Source organism: Apus apus, chromosome 1 (genome assembly GCF_020740795.1).
Source record: "Apus apus isolate bApuApu2 chromosome 1, bApuApu2.pri.cur, whole genome shotgun sequence".
Classification (NCBI taxonomy): Eukaryota; Metazoa; Chordata; class Aves; order Apodiformes; family Apodidae; genus Apus; species Apus apus.
The window spans coordinates 136,455,043-136,477,821 of NC_067282.1; the positions used below are offsets into that span (position 1 = coordinate 136,455,043).

General features: G+C 40.1%; 1 protein-coding gene across 3 annotated transcripts in view; it reads right to left on the bottom strand.

Annotated features, from left to right (window-relative positions):
- The window catches only part of SOX5 (SRY-box transcription factor 5), a 631,122-nt gene that overhangs the window by 320,578 nt on the left and 287,765 nt on the right, over positions 1-22,779 (bottom strand). For 2 of the 3 annotated variants that reach the window (XM_051632715.1, XM_051632698.1), the window contains one exon: positions 17,864-18,024. The exons of the other annotated variant lie outside the window; for it this stretch is intronic. The gene's annotated coding sequence lies outside the window, so the exon portion shown is untranslated. The remainder of the gene's footprint in view (positions 1-17,863; positions 18,025-22,779) is intronic. 3 annotated transcript variants of the gene reach the window in all.

The window sequence follows — 22,779 nt, forward strand, 5'->3', positions numbered from 1 at the left end:
TGTGACCCAGCCTTCAGCTGCAGCTTTTGCTCTTTTCTTGACACTACCTAGCACAAATGACAGGACTGGGAGTAAACCCAGCTAAGAATACTCCTAGAACAGAGAAATATATCAAAGAAATGTATCGCTCTGGTTACCAATTATGAGTAATGATTTCAACAGGACTGTTTCTTGTTTGCAACATTCAGCAAATTAGATTCAGGATTGGGACTGATAATCCTGATTCTGTCTACAGAACTAAGCAGGCCAGGGAATGAGCCAAATGGAGAACTACCTGTCTGACTGCAGTAGAAATCCATCATAAAACCAGGGTATTTCTGTAATATAATGTGGCTGAACTTTGCTGCTGACTGTGGTATAACAGTTTCTGTAAATGAACAGAGAATTTCAGTCCCTAGAGCTCAATTCATTATCCTGCAAAAGCATTAACATTATTTCTTTGAAACAGAGTAAGAATGGGACTATTTCACAAGTATTACTGGCTCCATATACATGTGCAATATAATAGAACATACTACATTCATATATTTTAGTTGGTGATATCAGGCTATTAACAGGCAACATTTATGAATAAAAATACATTACCCTCACCTAAAAAGTTCTGGCTTAACAAGTGAAGACTGTTTCCGTGATGCCTGGAAGTTTAATAGCCTTGAAAAATTATCACAGATCAATAACACGTGATCTTCTTTGATGGCTAACCATTTCACTCTCCCTTCATAAAATAAGGCTTTTCTTCAGAGCACTAGGTCCCAGCTACAAGCTGCAGCTTTACTCCCTAGATGCACTGATTTTCTTTTCAACTGAAACTGCACAGAAAGTAAATACTGTCAAATCAGACAGAGTTCCAAACAGCCATCGTGACAACTTCATCTTAGTATGTCAACATACCAAGTGTTTCTCCTAGATACCTCAATGGGCCAGACTAAATGACCCCAGAGCCAGAGTAACTTTCAGTGCTAGAAGCAGCTCTTCCGGCTGGCTGTAAAACGTTGTAAAAATGTAAGCCATTTCTGAGAGAAAATAAGGAAGACTGAAAGAAACAGTGAAAGAGGAAGAAGAACAGGCATGGAGAGAGGGACACTGGAAGGAGGCAAACTGGAAATGCAGAAAGAGGTTAAAGAAAACCACAGGATGTGTAGAGAGCAAGGGAGGACAGGACAAATACTTAACCTGTGAGTGACCAAGTTTATACCCAAAGCCCTAAAATTTTCTGTCAGTTTCCTCTTTTATTCAGACTCATAAATCTTTGCAGCTCACTCTGCCATTCTGCTGCCTGGCAGGATTGATTCTCGCCAAAGAAATCCCCTACAATACTTCCAGAGGCACTGAGGCAACCCAAGACCTTCTTTTGCTACAGACATAACCATCTTTGAGCAGTTTCCCTTCACACTGGGCCTGGTAGGGCTTGCCTTTTTTGTCCCACTGTTAGATTCCTGCAAGCACTCTGTAGTAGCCACTACAGGCCATCGTGGTATGGAAGAAGGAGGGGGATACACCCTAAAAGAGTCAGGTAAAACTGCTACCTTTTCCTAGGTGCACATTTAGAGATACAACGGTAGGTAACTGCATTCATTCCTAGTCAAGAAAGCCCCTAGTAGCTAAGTCTTGCCAATACAAGCTACTGCAATACATTTTTTAAGTGCTACAGATATGGAAAAGCCTGAATGATCAGAAAGCATTTTTGGTTTTTTGTTTGTTAGATCCAAGGAGACAAGCTGTTATTTTATTGCTCTGTGTAGATGCTCCTATTTTGATGGACAAGATGTCTAGAACAATTGGACCACAAAGTGACATAAATCCCAGATGAATGAAAATATATCCATTACCTATGGTATGTCCAGAATCAATCTCTGTGAGGGATGATTATGGTATTGACCTGAGATCTGTCAGTACGTTTTCCTCTGAGAAGTCCCTCGTGCTTGTAGACAAAGCCCCTGTGGGGGTTATCTTTCATGTACACCAATACAAACTGAATACTAAAAACTTGCCTTGTCTGTGTGCTTTTCTTAGCCAGATTATAACAATTAATGTCTATTGCATTATTAGCTGGATACAAGTTTGGCTAAAAGCAGGGCATGAAGGAAATTAATATACATAGTACAAAGAATCTCTATCACCAAGTCTTCAGTGACTGACACACTAAGCAAGTCACTCCACAATATAAACCTTCCCACCACAGTGCTCAGTCTACCTGGAAAAACTCCAGTCAATATCTGAATAAATTTGGTAATCAGTATGGCAGCAGAAAGGAATCAAAAGCTGAAAAGGGAATAATCAACAACAGAAACTCCTTGTTGCTTAATGCATTGTAACTTCTAATTATTAGAAAGATCGTCGTGTTCATCTGGAATTAATATAATCAGGTTTTTCAGATGGTCATTTGGTCTCTGGGGAAACCAGAAAGGAGCTATTTTATCTCCTTCAACACAGGAAGATGCAACCACTCTAAGTGAAACAACTGCACGTGGACTAACCATGCAGAATTGCCTTCAAACATCACATCACCACCCAGACCCAAATAACCCATCCAAGTCAAAGAATTAATTAATGTACAATAACAGAGTTCTGCTGGAGGGAAGAAAAACCTAAAGAACACAAACCTTGTCATGTAGCCCAGTGTGATGGAGATGGAAGAATCACCTTTGCTGTATCCCTGAATGCTAATCAAAATAAAGTCAGGAATTCTGGTACATTGCTGATTAATAGGATTAAAACCAGGTACGTGAAATTTGAGAACATCTTCTGACACTTAAGGCTGTCTTAGCAGTCTGTTCATCACACAGGAGTGAAACCATGATGTGAGAAGCAACATAACAAGCTGAACACCATAGCCCAGGGCTTCAGTGCAATCAGAATATCTCTATCATCCTGTTGTTTTCTTGTACACCCCAGAAAAATGAGATCAGCTAAGTAGTCCACAACAAAGTACTCAAAAGAAATACATCCACTGCTTTAGTCTTTAAAGAGTTAGCATCCCAGCTCTACTGGAAAATAAAAGGGAATTTCAAAGTGAGTTACTCTGCTTGTGACACACATTACTGCTGGGGTGGCTGGTACCTTGCCCCCAGGAACCATACAACAAAATCTTTCTCTGGCCAGGATCCTCAGTGCTTTTATCACATAGCTTGAGAGCCAAAGAGAGGAGAATCTCATGGACAGGAGACAGCAAAGTTCCTCCAGGAATTCCAGCGCTCTACCTCATCTGAGTACATAGATCAGTATGTGTAATAATCCTAAAGACACCTGGTAATGCCAGATTTAGATTGCTTTCAGACCTTGTGATAGTGGGCACTTATGGCTGATCTCATGCTTCAGTTCAGGTTTGGGAGCCACACTTCTGTTTTTCAAAAATCAGCGGTTACCCAGCCTTATTCTGTGGAGCAGTACAGCATTTGGGGAACACCAAGTTCCTTTGTGCTCGCATTTCTAAAAGACTTCAAGGCTGTCACAAAGCTTTTTAAATTAAAACACTTGCCATAGAGACTAGACCTGTCCATAATCAGCATAAACATGTATAATTGCCTGAAACCCTTATATATGGCCAAAGATGATTTTCACCTGGCATTCTGCAGCTATTCCAGTTCTAGCATTGTAACAGCTTAGAGGATGGGACATGGCCACATTACAGTGGTTGATGCATTTAAAAGCTTGGGTTTTTTACTCATTTTGCAGTACATCTGCAGGAGACTACTTTCAAGCTGGGACTATCACTACATCATATTGAAATAAATACATATTTAGCATATTTATAAACACACATACACACAAAGTACAAATAGGCACGCTGTGTACTTCTCTGTAAGAACTCAGAATTTTTCAAGCATCGGTTGATAAAACCCCAACAGTGAAGTGAATCCCTGGGTCCCAGACTGTCAGGAGTAATGAGTGCCAGTCCTTAGCCAAAAGCTCACCCTGGCACTGCTATAAGGCTTTCTTCTGCCCCAGCACTCTCACTGAAGATCCTGCAGAACACTTACCCATATTTAATCAAGTAAGTACTTTGGACCTTACAACAGCAAGCCTCAATAAAATATTTAAGAGACATGCATACAAAACCAAAGGTAACTGACATCAGGATTTACCAGTGAGTCTAACAAATTACTTTGAAAGAAAGGAAATATTCATAATGATATAATGAGAAAAAACAGCTTTTAAGGGGTATAATTAGAAAAGAAACAGTCAAATGTTTTATATTTACATCTGATAGATGTGCGCTCGAAACCTGAAATGTTGTACAATAAACATCATTGCAGAGGATGTGTGGACAGCTGAACAATCACATGAAAACTCAGGCTGCAGCTGGAAGTGCTGAGGTAACTTCAGCCACAGCAGCACAAAAGTTGCTCCTGTTTACTAAGTCCCATATAGATTTCATCGATCTACTGTTAATTTCAAGTGTGTTTTATCACAGCTGGGAAGAATTAATACCATAGAAACCTTGGCTTTACAAAAATAGTAGGTTTTGAAGTATGCTAATTACTTCATAAGTATACAATGTCTGAAAATACTTGAAAAGCAAACAGAAATAAGAATGGATTGAGGCTGTGGCTTAAAATTGAGGCGGGAGACCTTTCAGCAGAAGTGTGCAAACATTTTCATCACACCTTCTGATGGATAAATACATTATGTTTCCTTTTTTTCCCCCCCATAGAGTTGCATCAAATTTAATGAATACATAAATGTAAGGAAAAGGGAAAAGAGCTACGGAATCATTTAGATAACAAAGATTTAGCAGCCATAAAAATCCTGAAGTTGTCATTATTACTACTGACATTACATTAGCACTCAAAATATAATATACACTTGACAAATACAGACACATGATCTTTATCCTAGAATAAAAAAATTACTTTCTGAAGACAATGAGAATGAGGAGCTGTACCCTCTTGGAAGATGTAACTTGTTGGGTTTGGTTTCTAGTCACTACCTATGGCTTTTTTCACTGGTCAGTTGTGAAGCCAAATAAAAAGAGTTTTCTAATGGCATGCAGCCACAGTTTTATGGCTGTTTCTGTCACAGAAATACATTAACTTGGACATGCAATGCCAGTTACAGAATATTTCTGGACTAGTTTGCTTTTCCTTCTTTGTTCCATACAGTTACAAGACAGGAAAGCTCCTAAAGTCCCTGCATTTCTAATAGACCCTATATAGCAATAGAAATAAATTAATTTAAAAGCAAATTCAGACATTTAGCCTATGGGTTGCCCTCATTACTGAGGCTTGCTGGTCATTCCCAGCAGCCTTCCATTCCCTCCCTGAGCCTTCACAAGATGAGACACCCCTCATACAGACTGCCCTCTCCTTTTCTGATGTTCCAAGCCATGCATAATCCTGGTCAGTTTGAGAGGGGGAGAGAGAGAGAATGAGAGAATTATTACAGAGAAGATCTCGTGCCTTTGCTCCTGTTGACTTTTCCAGGCCAGTTATTAATTCCATTTGCATCATCTGGAGCAAGGTACTACTCAGTGTGCTGGAAACTCAGCGAAAACATAACCCAAGAAAAGAAAGGTCCAAACAGAAACTCGCTCAGAAATTCTGACAAACATGACTATAGGCATTGCCGGGCGACTGCGATGCGCAGAACAGAATCCTGATGGACCAGTCATAATGTATATGAATACTGATAGATCAGATCTGCCCAAAGATGGCACATCTGTTGGAAGACAGATGTATCTGCTGATGCTTAAATGCACAAAAAGAGACAGAGATCACAAATTGGTCATGTGGTTTGTCTCCATCCATCCACTGCTGCAGTCCTCTAGTCTTCAGCAGCACCTGAAGGAAACTGGAACCAGAGCCACTGCTCAGACACAATGATTTTCAATGTCCAAACAACAGCCAACAAAAAAATTAATTCAAGCTACACTACAGGGCATGTTTTCAGCATTTTTTTCAGAATGATGCTTGGGGATTTAACAGCAAAACTCCCATTATTAATAAATAGAAGTCACACAGCTAAATCCCCACATACTATAGCAAAAATATCGCCTTACATTTCTCACTGGTACTACTCCTGATCTGTGCTGACAGCTCTCTCATCATGAATAACATTATGTCAGGCTGCCCAATGATTCCTGAAACTGTCAACAATGTTTAAAGTCAAATTCTCCAAACTTTTTAAAACTTAATCATCTTCACTCTGGAAGCATAAAAGTTGAATGCAACAGAAAATGTGCAGATTCACAGCAAGTTTTATTGACTTGCTGGCCAAAGACTTCATCTAGCTGCTGAAACATTTACATATACAAAGCACTGTCTACAGAAAGATTGTCCTTAAAGGCTGGAATATACATGAGATGGCAGGAAGAGTTGAGGAAGTATGGAGAATAGTGCACAGTGCACTTGATTTTTATGCTAAATTATCAAAGCCTTCAGTCAATCCAATGTATGCAATCAGCCGAGTTTGGGGAATTTTGTAACATCACATATAAGCACAGCTGAGAAAAAAACAACTCTTGAGAAATCTTAATTTCCTTGTCTTTTTCTGTTTAAATCTGACTCACAAAGTCACTTTTCAAAGTGTGAAAGATCGTCAATCCCTCCATTTCCCTTCACTTTTTTGTTTGTTGTTGTTTTTAATTACTGATCATCAATGTGATGAAAAGTTACAGACTGAAAGCTTGAAGAAAGAGTAATCAATGCATGCAGGTCCACAGGGGGCACTAGTAAAGAAAAAAAAACAACACCCAAAAAATCTTCTGAAAAGAAGCCAATCAGCGTGACATTTTTAGAAGTCTCAATTAAAAATAAATACATATCTAAAATGTTTCAAATTGAGTTCCTGATAAATGTTGTATATACTTTAAATACATGCTTCACGTTCTTTTTTTGTTACTTTCGAACTCCCCTTTTGTTGTCTAGAAGGATCTTTTCAGCAAGAATGACGTGAACTGGTACCCCAGACCTGTGAACTACTGACCTGCACAGAGCCAAGCACACAACTGAGCATTAGAAGGATCAGGTGGAGAATAAAGTCTCTCAAAAGTGTATGCAACAAAGAAGCAGATCACAATGAACAGAAAAAATATTATTTTTTTTCACTGCTAACTCAGTTATTCATTGTTCATGAATTATAGCAGATGCAACATTCCAAGGGAGATAAAAAATATCATTTGCAATTTAAGGATTCATAGAATTCCAGGTTGGAATGGCTCTGTAAACCTGCTCAAGGAGAACCTCTGTAGGAGGGGGCTTAACAGAGCACCATGAAATATCTACTGCAAAAAAACCAAAACCTCAATTGACTGCTACTTTTCTGTTACACATCTTTTTTTTTCTTTCTTTTTTGAAGGTCATAGTACTTCCATTATAACAAACACTCTCTCCTGTCATCATCTGTCACAGGAAATATGTGCATGTTGGTAAACAATAAGCAGGAGACAAAATCCTGGGGAGCTCATAGGAAAACCCATTTAACTGCCTGAATTACACAGACAAGATTTCAGGAGTTGACTTTCTGAGTCTTCTGAGAGTCACCCTTTATTATTCAGAAGTCTTACAGTGTCTGGGATTCTCTCAGAGCTGCTACTCCTTGAATCAAGTGACCACACTAGATCACATTGGGCTTCACTTTGTAAAATCTGAGATTTAGTTTTAATGCCTAGAATGTATCAGCTGAACGCCCTTAAGAAGTTCAGAAACATAAAGGCAAAGAGAAAAGCATGCAGGATATATTAGTTTATAATACCAGGACCATTATGCCAAGATCACATTTTGGGACTTAATTTATGACTTTTGAATAGTCTTTGCTGGCAATACATCTGTTTTATTCTACAGACTATTGAACCAAAGCATATTAATGAAACAACCAATAAAATCTCTGTGCACTGTACTGAAGTCCTCTTCAAAGATCTCAAACATATGTTTCATGAAGAAACAGAGGGTTAGTATCTGTCAGCCTCTCTCAAGAGCTAATAGAGAACAATTTCATTTGCAGAGGAAAACACAGTTATTCTGCTGGTTCTGTATTAACCTGGGAAACTCTTTATACCAAGGATATTTCCTCAAAATCTGTTTCTACTGGTCTTTTTCACTTTTGAAGGAGCAGAAAGGGGTTGAAGTAGAACAGAGAAATAGTCTCACAGAGTGTCCACATGATAGGCCCTGTCTTAAAGAAAGCTCTTATCTGTAGGAAATTTATTCAGTCATGAGAATCTAAACATAGCTCCCTGTTCACAGACAAAATAAAAATGACACACAAAAGAAGTCCTCTCATTTTGGCACTGGGTAACCATGGATAAAAATAAAGTAAGGAAGAAGTAAAAGTGATCAGCAACTTTCCTCTAATTCCTTTTCAATTGCCTCCAGTCAAGCCACTGATGTGATATGGCCTAGAAAGGGATAAACCAAATTACTATCTACAGCTCATGTGCATATAGCACACTGGCCTCTTATAAAGTATTTGCTACCTAAATAACAGAAGTAGCATTTTCTTGCTTTCGTTTCCTCCCCTCCTCCCTTCTCTTTTGTCAGAAAAGAGATTGCTGTATAAGTGAGGAAGACAGAGAGATGGTTACTCATTAGCACCATGTTCTCCAATAGCCAACATGCACCAATAATAATTTTGTCATCTCAGCGGACCCAGTCATGATCTGCATCTTCCAAGTTTGCCAGTAATTGGACATTCAATTCTGTACCACGTAAATTCCCTCTACCAGATACCAGCTTTAACATTATCCCAAAACTTGACTACAATGTTTTTAGATCCAGCCTATATTATGAAGTAAAACAATAATAACAAGGGAAATAAAAATTAGATACATAGAAAAAATAGTACTGAAAGTGAGGGTGGTACAGCATTAGACCAAGTGCCCAGAAACTAAGACCCTGAACAACTTAAACTGATTTCCAAGTTGGCCCTCCTTTGAGCAGAGGGTTGGACCAGATGACTTTCATAGGTTCTTTCCAACCTAAATTCTGACTCAAACTAGGGTTTAAACAGCCAAATTGTCCAGGCCAATTGGCTAGTTGCAGAGTTGCTTATGTGGCAGACTGGTCACAAATTTGCAACATACACTGTTATCCCAGGGAAAATTTCTCATCAGGTCAAAAGAGACAGTAAAATTATCTGAAGAAGTGCTAGACTAAGAAACATGAACTATTGTATCTTGTCCCTCTGAGTTCTTCACCTGTCCTCAAACTCCTATATGCAAAATAATTACCAATTCTTTATTATAAAATAACAGAATTACACAGATCTTGGTCCTTGCAATGATTATTCAGGAATTATTTTGGTAAACTAGTAGGTTTGCCAAGACAGAATTCATTCAGGGGCTGCTTCAAGCTCTGCTGAATGTTTATATCAACTTTTATGCAATCTGCTATTCCCAAAAAGAACTGACAGTAACGAACTGGAAATGCAGGGAAACCACTACACAACACAGAAAAAAGAGTTTCAAATGAAATTGAATTTAAGAGCTAAATTTCTTAAACTGGCTCTGATAAGGGACTGACCTGAACAGAAACCCTCTGAGGAACTTTCAGACTAACAGCTCAAGATGACACTCTGTGTTGCTCCAAAATGCAACATGAAGGTTATAATGTGAAGCTGCCACAGTATTCCCTTCTGGGTTTTATTTTGTTTGACAGATCCAAGCAGACTTTATACCAATTAGCAATAAAGACAGAAAGACCTTCCAGGGAAGCATCAGAGTCTCCAGGAGTAAGATCCTGGCACTCCTTTCTGGAAATCTGTCCCTATTGCATGCTCCAGGGTGCTGTTATGTGGGCAACAGACCAGCGGTGCCACAGCTTGTGAGACTGCAGGCAGCAGTGCAGAGTATCTCACCTTCATCATCCCAGAAACAGTAGCTGTTTGGGGCAACTGTAAATAGGGTCTATCTAGATAAAGATTTAGTACTGCAGACCTTAGAGACAGTGTATAGGATGCGAGAGGAAATGGGGTCTTTTGCAGTTCCCTTCCTTGGAATAACAGATCTCTTCCAAGCTTCCTTTTTGATCCTAGATTCCCAGTCTTCTGAGCCCAAGTGAAACCTTATCAGACTGAAATGTACTCTAATTTTCCCCTAGCAGTCACTTAAAGTGACATTGCATTTTCTTTATTTTTCTCTTTCTTTGGTAATTGGTGACTAAACACATACGCAGCACATTCCAGTAGGAGTAATGTAACTTTTTTTTTTTCTTTCATGTTATGTTATCTGTTTAACAAGTAATGGGCTGTCCCAACACTCCATCACTCTAAGAAGTGTGGGCCAACAAAAGTTACTAAATTCCACCTTCTCACCCATATCTAAGAATAGGAAGGGTAACCCTAGTGTTTCCCCAAATTATAATGAGTTCAAAGTAACACCTTCCTCTAACTTGTTACATGGAGTCACACTGGTTCTCTCTAGTAACGGGTGCAAGTTGCTCTCCCTACAATTTTGGAGAGTTCTTAATGATTGCTTCAGAGTGAACATGGCTACTAACCTACAAAAATGCTATTTAAACAAACTTGTAAAATATTCCTCTTCCTTCCTTTATACTGCTAACAGTCTCTACTCGCTACTTTGCTCCCCAAATCTTTGTCTCAAGCAGTACCAATTGTGTGCCAAAGAGCACCGTCCCTTCTCTTTTCTGCACATGAATAACATACAACATCTTTCCTCCCCTGTCTCATCTTAACATGTTGCAGAACTACTGAGGACGTTCTCCTCAGAGCTTGTAAAACAACAGCTAACACTGGGCTAATTCTCTGTGAGGTGACAACTGCTCCATCTAAATGTCTGCAAAACATCTCAGTAAGTCTCTTCAATTAACAAAGTCAAGTATGATTGATTTAATTTTCACGTCAGAGTTCTTCTCAGAAGAATTGGTTCAGGTGTACCAAACAAGGCATTTATTGAAACAGAATAGGTAAGGATTAAATGATCAAACTCTCTTTAAGTCCTCTATTAATTAAGACTCAAGTTATCCTCTGTGGTAGAGAAATCTATCTTTGCCTACTGTCAAGGTCTGAGGAAGAAACAAGCCAAATGAATTGGACATGATCCCACAGAAAGCACCTGGCACAACTGGAAATTCAAATTACTCCAATTCCAAAACTCCTTATGCTCCCTATATGGAAAAACTGTTGTACTTTCATTCATTCTTTTCTCCTAAATATTTGTATTTTTTTTAATACGATGACTGTCATTTCCAGTCAGAGAGAGGAAGGCACTGTCACTGAAGCAGCTCTCTGAACCTTCTTTAGAGGAAGAAAATATAAGAACAGTACTTCAGAGCAATGCAGAATAGGAGGCTTAGGATTGTTAACCTGATACTTGGTGTGATTGTATCGGCACAGTCCAGGTTTGGAAAGCTCAGATAAGCTAAAATTGTTAACTTCGATATTTTTGTGACTTTATGTCATCATCCATAATGCTACCAGATAGCAAAACATTATACATGATGACATAACACCTGGAGAAAGCATTATGCTTATCAAAAGGCTGTGGGTTTAGCCAATTCAGTTCAAGAGCTAGTGAGCATTTCTGAGCTTTTAGCCAGGCTCTATCAGGTCTGGTTATTACCTCTGTCCTTTTTCTGGCAAGCTGCTCCAAAATAAGAAGCAAATAATGCAGCTGCATTGTCTACCCTATGCAAAAGCTTTGCAAGGGTTTAATAGTTTGATGCACAACAGAAAAGACACAGGTCGCTGTTGTCTGTTAAACCATCACCTTGTGAAGGTAACTAAAAAGAAATCTAAAAAAAATAATAAAAAAATCAGACTGCCCTGCCTTCACAGACCTCTGCCTTTTGTGTGTAGGCAGCTATAAAACATGTCAGGGAAGCCACAACACTGCTAACAAGAGACAGTGGAAGAAAAGTTGTCTCTCGTTCACAAAAATCCCAACACATCTACTGTAGACGCTCCAAGTCAGCGACTGTTTAGTCAGAAGTTTCAACTGACTCCTTAAATTCACCATCTTGGGGGCCTTGCTGCTTAATAAAGACTGGGGTGTTGAGAAGCACAGTATATTATTTCATTAAGTGCTTTTCGGGAGAAGGGGATTTAGAAGTAAAACTGCTGGCTTTGTGTGGCAAGGTTATGACCTTTGACAACTTTGGAGCTTATCTCTTTCATCTTCCCACTCCCCTGAGACCCCTAACTTGCGGAGGGATGGAAGCGGGTAAGCCGGGGCCAGACAGAGTCCAGCATTGTTGTGGGGCTGCCTCCTCTCCCTCTCCCTCTCTCCCCTTCTCTCTCTCTCCCTCTCCCTCTCGCTCTCTCTCTTTTTTTTCCCCCTAAACAAAACAGATCTGAACTGAGCCAAGGAAACAAAAATGTATTGTTCCTCGCAGATGGAAGCGAGTGTCGCCTAGGTAACCAGATTAATCTCCTTTTTCTCTCCCTTCCTCTCTTGTAGTGCGGTAATCGGTGGGCTCTTTTCACAAAAAAGCCAGCCTCAAAGCTGGGGCTCTAACTAGGTTCCTAATTAGCTGCAATTTACAATGAAGACAACATGATGAGATAATAGAAATTTGCAAAATAATGACATACCTCAGCAAAATATTCCTCCTCCTAAGAACCATTTTTATACAAAAACAATAAAGAGGGCCCTTCTAAAGCAAAGCTGGAAAATGGTGGTGTATTATGTGACACAGAACATTATTGTTCGCCTCTTGTTCCCCCAATCAACAGCTTATTGTTTGGCATCTTAAATAAAAATGACTCAAATACAGGCCACATAATGATCTCCATTGCGCTAATACACTGTATATACAGAGTAGTCAAAAATGTACCCAAGCCAAGGCCAGTGGAGCTGATAAAGTACCAGGGCCCAGAAAGGTAATTTACAATACAATGCACTAACTATTATTACTGGTCTTAATCACACATATCTTTCTGATTTCTGTCAGGATGCGCTCTGACATCAAAAAAGGGCACCCGAACAGGGGGCAGCTAGTTAATGAAATATGATGGATCGCATTTGTTTTCATGTGGTGGTTAGCTCAAACGAAGCAGCCTCCAGACTGTTAGCCAACAGTCTTCTCTTGTGCGACATCAAAGGCTCCCATTGACGGGGGGGGGGGGGGTGAGGGAGGGCGCGGGAAGGGGGATCGTGGGGAGACAGCGCAGAGGGAGGAGCGCTCAGCAACTCAAAGTACCATTAATTGTAATCTTTACCTTATGTCCGAAAGGGGAGAGCTGACGGGCCAGGGCCGACCGGCCGCCGATTTCAAGGTGAAGGAGTGACAGCACCTCTACACCCAGTGGAGGAGCGGCACAGCTGCCAGGCGGCCACTGAAATTTGGCATTTTGCTGCACAAGGGCAACTGGTCATTGCAGACATAAGGAGAACATCCCTGCTGGAGTGGAGCAGAGAGGGAAGAGTTCGGGGCAGTTTTGATCTCAATAGAAGTACTTCATAAATAGCAACAGATTGTCTAAAACTACCAAGATTAACAGCAGCAGCAAAAGTCATTCCTCATTTATTTATGGACTCATCGCTGTTGACTATTGCAGCTGCAAATATTCAAGAACTACTGATCAATGGATTGTGCCTTAAATAAGTGTAATGAAAGCCACTTTGAGCAAGGACAGGAAAACATTATCATGCACCCTGACCTTGTCTTCTGGTTCCTGAGTATGGCAAGAATCCTAACCTCCTTCACAGACTAATTGAAAGGAATCAGAAATGTCATATTATAGAGAGAGCAAACCAACTGCTGAAAACTGCTGACAGGGTACCTGGCTCTAGCTGTACAGCAAGGTCCTGCAACAGTTTACATTGAGGGTTAACCATCCAAAGAAGCATTGTAATGCTGCTGCCATCTGTTTATACAACTTCTTTCATCTCAGGGACCTCAAAGCACTTAAATGGTATTATAAGTTTGCTGAGGAGAGCTCCTGAATACATTAATGATGAACATTGTGCTACACAAGAATAAGGAAAAGAAGGAGATTTCAGAAGTACCCCAAAAATACCCATTCTAATGACCACTGCCATGAGGTTTTTAAACAGGAGACAGAACACACTGGACTTTGGGTTTTAAGATGTTATTCAAAACACTCACACAAGAAACACATGGGGATACCCATTCATCCTGAGACCCTTTGGAAGTGTAATGTGACACCTTTAAATCAATGACAGTGAAACTTCAAAATATAATTTAAAAAGAAGCATGCAGATTTAAAGCACAGAATGGCACTGAAAGGAGGTTTCAACTCTGGAATTGTGTCTGCTATAAACAAACGTACCCTGCTCTGCAGAGATTTCTAGGAAAAAGAGAACAAGGTGGACAAACATGAAGCACTAGGTCTTTAAATGGAAATAAACAACAATAAGTGATTGATGGTCAGATTCTGATGTGCTTACTTATACTTAATACTGTTATCTCCATGCAAAGTCTGATTCAATAGTGGTACTTGCAGAATAAGGTGTTATTTGGTGTAACAACACCAGAAATGGTTCTGAAAAACAAAATTATGTGTAACATACTTGAACTGCCAGTAAGGTAGCCCTGCTCCAACAAATGCTGAGCATTTTCTTATCCCATTGACTTCTCCCTGCACAGGAGCTGGCAATCTACCAGAAGTATCCTGACACACAGGATCAGAAAGCACCTAAGAAAAGAGCAGGAAAGTCAAGAAAATGGCTTTGAACCTGTGAACCCAATTCAGTGTAAATCCTGTGTTGACATGACTGAGCACGGAAAGAAATGGAGTCACTGGTGCTTCTTTGCCATTACTGAAGGCCAGACCTAAAGATTTGTGTGTGTATTTATTTTTGTTTCCCAATAGTACGTACATTTCTGTGGAAGACTGACTATACAGCCTGTTCTTTTCTGGCTCATCTGAAAATGCAGACCCAGTTCATGGTTTAGATTTCTAAACACAGAAATAAGTTATTACCTGGAGCATTTTTCTCCTTTAGAGCTTATACCCTACTTTTGCTTAATCTGTCTTGAGGTTTTATCATTGCATTCTTAGATAATCCTGCATGGAACAGCCACTGCATATGGACAGTTCAGAAAAGCAGAAACATCATTGCTGTCCAGTATATCCCACGCCAGACTCAGAACTGCAGCTCTGTATCTGTGGAACCTGCTATGATCAACACCAACTTGCTGCTTTACATAGAAATATTAACTCTTCCAAGCAAGTGCTTCCTTCATCCATCCAACTCCTTGGATGGATGAAATAACTCAGGAAGAGTAAGCTTCCCACAGCTGCAGAGCTCTATCTGATATTGAAGGCACAAAACACAAATTGAGTTCAATGTATATGCAGCAACTGAATGTTTGAGAACTTAAATATTAACCTTTTTCCATAACAATCATATCCAATGTACTGCACCAGAGGAGGCCAAAACACTGGGCCTGATCCTGCAATATGAATCCTGTCATCATTACTTCTATTTTATTTTAAGCTACTGAAACTATTTGTGCAAATAAATGTTGCAAGGCTGGATGCTCAGTGTGTTTTCTTTCCCAGCATCCCGAGTGGCTGGCACAGGCTACGTTATCCAGCATTAACCTGAGAGCATCTACACTGTTCCCCTGGAACAGCACCTGTGCCTTTGTGGCCCTGAACTGCTCTGACAATACAAATACAAACAGCTTTTGAAACATGACTCAAAGATCCTTGAGTATAAGCAAAACTTGATGTGACACAACTGGCTCACCTTTATTTTATTATACTATTACCACTCCTAGGCTTTGGAGAGCTCTGTCTCTCAATATATTTCTTTAGCATCTCTTATAGCCTTCAGTCTTCCTGCATTTTCTACCTTTGAACCACTTTCAAACAGCAAGAAAAATTACATTAACAAATGGGTTCATGCAGGACATAAGAAAATCCAAGCAGCTAACTTAAATTCAGTGTTCTTCAACTTTGTTCCTCCTTCCTCTGCTCTTGCCCCTGTCCCCCGGGGGAGGTGGGAGGAATGGTTTAAATCAATAACCAAAGGCTTCAATTTTACAAACCCTTGAGCCATTAGAGCTCTGAGTCCTCAGTGCACCCATCATAACCTCCCCCACCCCAGCACACACACACACACATAACACACATAGAAAAGAAATACTCCCAGCCTGGCATTAACAATGTTCATTCAGTGCTCTTTACTTAAAGGAAGAAAACAATTAAGTGAAACCTTGAAGTAATCTCATTCTGCCTATTTAGCCCCTTCATCCCTCAATGTGTGGTTAGTAAGTGTTGCAATCAGGGGCTAAGGCCTGCTATCATTCGGCCTTAATTAAAAAAGACACAAGCAGTAGAGCTGTGAATTAGAAATGTAACAACGCACTACCCCTGATTAATTCGAGGCTCATGTTGGATTAATAACTCCAAACAAAGAACAAAAGGAAATTGTTATGCGAATTGCAGCCCTCCCAGGCCAGACAAAGGTCAAATCACAGGATTTCAATTTCATCCGGAGTCGCTTAATCAACTCCCTCGGAAGGAAGACCATATGCAGTCCTGAAAGCTACCCATTGTAGTCGTGTTGTCACTGGACCTGAGAGACGGCACAGAGATAATCCCAACTATTCCCCATCTTTTCTCCTTCTTGGCTTTTTCTCTTTTTCAGTTTCTTTCTCAGTTGTTTTGTTTTTTGGTTTTAAATAAATATGACAAAACCCCTTCATTAGGGCTAATGATTCAGGAATAAGGACACTATTTGTCAGAAAGTGGTTTTTTGTGGCTGCTGCTGCATGGAAGCACCCTGGCTCTCACTGCCCATGCAGCCATGCCCCCTCATTTTGAGTGGGGGTCTTCCACAACAACTGTAGCCACATACTGTGGCTGCCCTTTGGCATCATGCAGTCACTTACAACAAACAGCACTTGGGAAGTGTGGGGTATGGGTAGAATAGGATGTGCTGCACACATTTAATGCACGGCCTACATCTTAATACTGAAGTCTTGTGGTTACGTCAGCTGAAGAAGAAGGATATTACTGCCCTGAAGACCTATTTCTGACTGAAATTAAGCCACAGAGAATAGAATTGCATCTTTTCTTGCTGTTGACCCCCAATGAAATGATCATGGAGCAAAGCAGCCCTCAGTTTTCAGGATCTCAAATACATTGTCCCTCCAGTGAGCAGACACAGAGAGTGCCCTCTACTCCCACCGAACACAACTTCTCAAGTAACTTACATGGCAGGATCTTTCACAGGGACTGCACAGTTCATCTTATATAAAGTAAAAAGGAAAGCCCAGGTCTCCCCAGAAACCTGCCACCTCATGCCCAAGGGCAAGTATAAATTCCTACAGAAAATGGAAAGGAGCTTCAGATTGGTGATCTGCAACACAGAATCCATTCCTGCCTGCACTGCTTTCCTGAAGGACTCTGCCCATCAGCCCAGTAACAACAGTTTGCCACATGTCTGCCTGCAGCTGGCCCAGCCTGGATGGTGCAGGTAGTCTCTCTCTCTCAGCCAGATTCCTAGTATTTATACACAACATTTAAAAGGCATGCTGGAACTTCTTATGGTGGGGTTTTTTTGTTACATATTCTGTAATAACAACACAGTTAGAACCAAATTAACTTTCTCCAGGAATCATCTCCAGCAAGGGGCTAAGAGCCAACACTTCCCTTCCTGCAGACCTCTTTGCTTAACTCAAATTTCTCTTGATTTACATGGAAATAAGATACAAAGATTTAAGAACAGTCCTCTTTTATTCTCAAATTCTGGTCCCAAGCATATTCTGTGTATGCATTCATTACTGTAAGGATTGCTGACAAATGCACCATGGCTCTCTGCCTTGATTTTGCCAAAAGACATGCCTTAAAGCCCAATAAAACTACTAAAAACCTGGTACTGGTTCCTGGCACTGCAGCAGTAGTTTCAAAACCTGAAGGCAACAATGAATAAGGGTTAGGATTCACATATCAAAACACCTTGGGAAATGCAGATTATGTAGAAATCTCTTACCTGTGTTAGGCACTGGAATAAAAGTGCAGGTCACTCGGTGAACTTAAAAGAAGATCCTGTTTTGACTTTCAGCTTGGGATCATCTCCACTCAATTCTGTCACAAACTACAATTGTTCCTCTTTCCAAGGGGCTGCTTACACACCTGCTGTCTCTGAATTAGCTGTTGATGAAGGGGAAGAAGTGGTTTGTGAATTGCCCCATTCTGAAGCTCTTTCCCACTCAGAAATACATGCCAGCTTTAAATACTAACCCAGTAAATGACTATTCAATTTCTCTCATGCTTTCCTTTTAATTATCTGTTAACTTTTACTTTACATATTGATTTCTAGTGTGCAACTAAAAATTAAGATGAAATACCTACTGTGCCATGGAAAAGGAGAGTCACATACTCAGAAACCCTTTTGCCTGTGTCATTAAACCCAAATTACATGGAATGTAAATTCTGTTAGACATAAATCCCTCAAATGTTCCACCAGCTTCAAAATGCAAGCGTAATTTTTTAAATCTCTTGCTATTAGAAGCTCAGTAACAAATGAATTAATGCGCACTATCAGTTATTGTAGCTACTTCCACTCTTCAGGGCAAAAGTAAGAGCTAAGCTTTAAATGTGCAGCTCAAAAACTTAAGCCCAACTTATCTGTCTGTAAAAGAAGGTAAGCTGTGTGCACATCCCAGTAGGAAGAAATAGTAGGGCAAGCTTGTCCTTTTCCACTGTACCTAATACAAGTGCTGTGGAGCAGTTCATCTCCTTGTCCCTAAGAGACAGCACTCTCTTGGAAAAATCCTCCTGCTTTATAATAAATTCTGAACTTGAAGTTGTTTTTATTATCTGATATGAAACAATAATTCATTGCATATAGATAAATGACAGTAGCCTTTGAGTACAGTCAAAGACTTTACAGTCCTTGACTGTAGGAGTGATGGTGGACAAGAAGGTCAACATGAGCCAGAAATGTGTGCTTGTATCTCAGAAAGCCAACCGTGTTCTGGACTGCATCAAAGGAAGCGTGGCCAGCAGGTCAAAGGAGGTGATTCTCCCCATTTACTTGGCTCTCATGAGAACCCACCTGGAGTGCTGTGCCCAGTTCTGGGGTCCCCAACACAAAAAGGACAGGGGCATTCTTAGAGTAAATCCAGAGGAGGGGCCATGAAGATGATCAGAGGGCTGGAGCACCTCTCCTACGAGGACAGGCTGAGAGAGTTGGGGCTGTTCAGCCTGGAGAAGAGAAGGCTCCAGGGAGACCTTATAGAGGCCTTCCAGTACCTGAAGGGGCCTACAGGAAAGCTGGGAAGGGACTTTTTACAAGGGCTTGTATTGAGAGGACAAGGGGTAATGGATCAAAACTGGAAGAGGGGAGGTTTAGGTTACACATTAGGAGGAAATTCTTTAGTGAGGGTGATAGGACATTGCAACAGGTTGCCCAGGGAAGTTGTGGAAGCCGCATCCCTGGAAGCGTTCAAGGCCAGGTTGGATGGGGCCCTGAGCAACCTGATCTAGTGGGAGGTGTCCCTGCACATGCAGGGTGGTCAAAACTAGATGATCTTTAAGCTTCCTTCCAACTCAAACCATTCTACGATACAATTCTATGATAATGACTCCATTGCAAAAATCTCTGCTGGGAAACATTCTGCAGCACTTTTAGGGAAATTACTCTCCAGTGTTGGTATTAATTTATGTTATTTCTGTAAGGCAAGCAAAGGGCTCACTTTCATAAAATCCAAATGGACTCCCCTCAGGCTGCACACTAGCATCCTGCAATACTGCTTTACACAAAGCTTCAACTTTTTGCATCAGCTGAACATTGAAGAATTTCAGCTTTCATGTTCAAAGTTAAGGTTGTAGCCTTCTGTCAGTCTAACAGGGGCAAGACTGGCCACACATTTCCATTGTATTCTAATTCTTCAAGAACAAACATGAGGTTTTCTTCAACCATTGGGACACACTCATGTATTTCAGGGCCTAATTTCATAGCCTTGGTCCTCAGGCCCATGAGATGTCATTATTCCTCTCAGTACAGGATATGCACATCTCACTGATCTGAGGATGGTGTGTAAATAAATGCAAGAGAAAAACTCAGTATTTGCTTACCACAGTGACATCAAGTGCTATTGTAATATAAAAAAGACAGGTCTCTTCTGCTTTGTAGAGAAGAAGGAGAGGGCAGGTAGGTATTGGGGCATCTGCTCCACTCCCAACTCAAATGTCAGCACAGGACAGGTAGCCAGCAGTTCCTGCATTTGTATCAGATGAAAATCAGCTACAAATCTGCTGAGGATGGTGAGGAATTTAAGTGCCTGCTGACCCAACCAGACCCTATTGCCAAGTTTAGCACACACGTTCTGCATCTTGAAATCATACATTGCCCACCTTCATAGCTCTTGCATATGCTGCTGAGAAAAGCAAATTCTCTTAACTCTTCGCTGGTGACAGATGTAGCCTATAATCTTCCTTTACCACTTCCACACAACTCCTGTCTTCTCTGATGCTGCTGTGCTGAGGCAGATGGGAAGACAAGGCAAACTCCAGCTAAGCTATCCCAGGGGACCAGCAGACTGCCCTGTACTTTCTGCTAACCCTCAGAACTGAAGGTAGCTTAGAGTCTGTCCCATTCTCCTTGCTTCTCTCAGCTCTGTCTCCAAAGACCAAAGGGGCCTATGAATTTTTATAAATCCCAAAGTATCAACAGCAGGCAAGCATTTAAAGTTGCCCTCAACTTCACTTGCATTCTTCTTTTCAGTAACCATCTCAAAATTGTGTACTCATTTCTTCAAGCAAAGAAACCAACAAACTTGTCTGATTTTACTTGACCTTTTTTCCAACCCTGTTTCTTTACTTAGAAGCTGCCCTTTTCTCTTCCCTTCCACTCAAACAAGCCACTGGTGAGAGATATTCCTCCTCTGCATCTCCTACCAAGTGCGCAATAGCTTTCATGTATCTCTACCTCTCTGACCCTTCATCTCCTTTCAAATAACATAAAAGAACATTTTCTTATCTTGCTAAGAACTGGGAACACTTACCACTTCTATTACAATATAATCCACAAAGTTACTCACATCTATAAAGCAGTTCAGAAGCACAAAAAGAAATAAAAGCATAAATATGCTTTTCTGCCAAATTCCAAGTGACAATTAGGACTACAGTTTTCCAGTGGTTAGTACTCCAAACTCTACTGTACGTGAGCAGCTCTGTCAAATGATTAAATATGATGGGACATGCAGAGGAAACCAGTTACGTCAAGCACATTCATCTCTCTCCAAAAAACCCCTACCCAACCAACCAAAGATGAAGTGGGTTCTTGTATTCACCTTACCCAAATGCCACTTCAGTTAGAAAGATAAAATCAGAATACAGCAAACTAGGTTATATTTCTGGATAATTTTTCCAAAGAAATCCAGCACCTTTGCTTAACCTCAGCTTTAAGAACTGCACACCACTGTGAGAGCTGCTGGGTAGCTACTGTGCTCCCTCTCAGGGGTGGCTGCTCCTCAGTACTGGCTGGTGTGAAGCAGGGCAGGATACACAATCCTTATTCTTACAAAGCTGTTCAATATATGTAGTCCCACTGATATAAATAGGAAAAAACATACTGAAAAAAAAAAAAAAAAAGTAGTGCAGGAGAACATTCACCTTTCTGCAATAAAACCACACAGCAAATATACACAGTCTAAGCCTAGTAGAAGTTACTTCCCATGAAGCCCATACAACAACCGCCAATGTAAGTGCACAGATTATCTGTTCTTAGTTTATGGAAAAACTAGAGTAATGTCTTGTATCTTTGGTAATATGACTATTGGCTGATTTTTAATTTTTTTTTTTTTTTTTTTAAATGGAAGAAATAAGCTTAGTGAGGAAATATTGTGGGAAAAGCTCTTCCTACTTAAAAAATATAAAGTTCATCAAACAAAAAAAAATTTATTGAGAAAATATTTTGGTTTTGACAAAATTTCCAGAAAAGCTCAGACATGCAGAAGGCAAGGTCCAGCAGTTAGAGAGTCTGGAACTCCAAATCAGGCAGAACAGAAAATTCACCTGTTTTCCACACCACCACTACCACTGTAGCTTCTGGAGTCTTCTGGCTTCTCAGGAATTTCACAATAACTTTGGAAGATACCTTTTTCATTCCAAGACATAAAAGCATATAATGGAACAACTACCTATTTATTTATTTATTTATTTATTTATTTATTTTTGTTTTAGGCCAGTTTTAATGGTAGCTACAGGGAGGGAAAATTACTGTTCTAAATCCAGAAATACAGGAAGTTTTTCTTTTAAGTCACTAAAAGAAACTTCCTTGTAAAAGAAACTACAATACTTTCACAAGGTGGTCTAGAGTCTTACGTAATTCTTTGTTACTATGATAAGAAATTACACTAAGGAGTAAGGTCAAGAGTCTGCCAATGTTACCTAAAAAGAAAGAGCCTGGGAAGAGGTTCCAGAAGCTTCACAGAATGAGATCCCATGGAGCCTTATTTCTTTCTTTTTTTTTTTTCTTTTTCTTGTGAAATCCTTCTCCTTTGCTTTGATGCCTTTGATTGAAAGGTATTGTGTAGGTGACTCACGTTTGTGCTGCTGAGGAACACAAGTGCCAACAAAAGCCAAAACATACAATTTTTTATATTTGCTTGCTGACTAAACACTTTTTCTTATATCTTTCTTTGCTTGGAGGGTAAATTGTTAGTTTCAAAGCTGAATGACTGCTTCAGTAATTTGGGTAGCAGACTATTGGTACAGTGTGATAATTAAGGGATCTTAGTTCTTAAACAATGCTGATAAAACAGAAATCCCTCTCCCTTTTTTCTGGATTACCTTTAGAACTGAAATCAGAGCACATTAAATGAATAATAATTTGCACCTTCTGTGAATGATAGAAGATTGAATCAAATTTTAACTAGACTCTATTTGTAAATCCCTCAG